This window comes from Empidonax traillii, unplaced genomic scaffold (assembly GCF_003031625.1).
Source record: "Empidonax traillii isolate 1590-97213 ecotype Southwest subspecies unplaced genomic scaffold, ASM303162v1 scaffold142:size1213974, whole genome shotgun sequence".
Classification (NCBI taxonomy): Eukaryota; Metazoa; Chordata; class Aves; order Passeriformes; family Tyrannidae; genus Empidonax; species Empidonax traillii.
The window spans coordinates 1,205,627-1,207,334 of record NW_020955335.1 but is presented as its reverse complement, the minus strand read 5'-3'; positions in this window follow the sequence as shown (position 1 = coordinate 1,207,334).

The following is a 1,708-nucleotide window of genomic DNA, read 5'->3' as shown; positions in this document are numbered from 1 at the left end:
CATCCCATTGGAGTCAGCCCATCTCTCCAGTCTATCCAGATCCCTCTGCAGAGCCCTCCTGCCTTCCGGCAGGTCGACACTCCCTCCCAACTTGGTGTCATCTGCAAATTTGCTGATGATGGACTCAATCCCCTCATCTATATCATCAATAAAGATGTTAAACAGGACTGGGCCCAGCACTGATCCCTGCAAGAACAGCCTACTCCTCCCTGCTTTTCACCTCCCTGCCTGCCTAACTTTGCCTCCTGTTCACAAAAGGAAATCTCAGGTCTTGCACCCAGGAGGTCTGTGAGCAAAAATTACTCTTGTTCCCTCCTTCTCCACTCCAAAGTCCACAGACAATTCACTTCTTCATGCCAAGCTTCACCTCAAACTCTACATCAAATGTCACTACAGACCTACCTAAAGGCAAAACACCAAAGCATTTTCATGATCTGAGGGGCATCTTTGTTACTTATTCAAGTAACTTTGTTAGAGGCTCTTTTCCAAGATGAGTCCAGTTCATGCAAATATATGTTTTGTATGAATTTGAAAAGCGTTGAGTTGAGAAATAAGATGTGTCCAGCAATCAGAATGGTTTGCAAGGTTATAGAACATCTGACATCTGGGCTGTACCTGACCATCACATCAATGTGTGTCCTAATGTCCATTTTATGCCCTGCATCACCACTAAGACAAAACTGTTTGGGATTTGTTAAGCCACAGTCATTTCCTGTAACTCAAACACTATTCCACCGTTCCACTTGACTGGCCCAGTTTCCAGCTCTCCAAACAGGCAGGTTGCCCTTTCATTTCCCCGCACTGAAAGGCTGGGGGCAAAAATCAACATATTTTCCTTTCAGTTACACAAAGCATTAAGAGAAAGCATGAAAATCTATTCAGATAGTCACTTAATTCTGTTAATGATAATTAGGTTTTAATATCACAATTAAATTTCTGTATAGATTTTCCTAGCAGGTACATTCTCATAGTAGACTACAGCTCCTACACCAATACCAGAATGAGGCTGATGTAGATAAGATGAGTAAGTGCTGTAATTTTCCATATATAAAAAAAAAATCTATTAAACAGTTTGGCTGGGGCCTAGGAAAGTGAGGTGCACATTTTCTCCAGTAACTAACAAAAGAAACCTAAATGGAAGCAGGGATAAGACAAGATAAACTGGAATTATTCTCTGCAGGTGCTTATATCCAGGAGAATTCCCTTGGTAGGTCAAGAGTTGCCCTTTTGGATCCATCAGACCAATATTACCAGGAATTTCTTTAGAGCATTATTCTAGTTGTGGTTGTGCAAAGTAAGGTATTTTTAATTTCACAAACAAAGTGGAACTCTGTTGCACTTAAGAGAAAATATTAAATAAAGCAATCAGCCCTCCATTATCACGTGAATAAACTATTACACACCTAATCAGTCCTGAAAGAAAAATAATGCAGAAAAAAACCCCAAACTTTTCAAATTATGTATGTTCAAAGTGCCAAGTCATCAGTGGCACATGCAAACACACGTGTCTCTCTAGCAATGATTCATCTCATATTTTTTTAAGACTGTTTGAAGCACTCTTCATTTTCAGGGCTTATTCTGCAGAAATACTGATTGGCCAAGCTGATAGGGACGTGCACTGCTTTGATGTGAAGAAGGAAATGTTCTGAATAAAAGGGACTTAACAAGTTTCCTTCAATCCATGAGCCTTGCTGAGAGCTAGAATCAA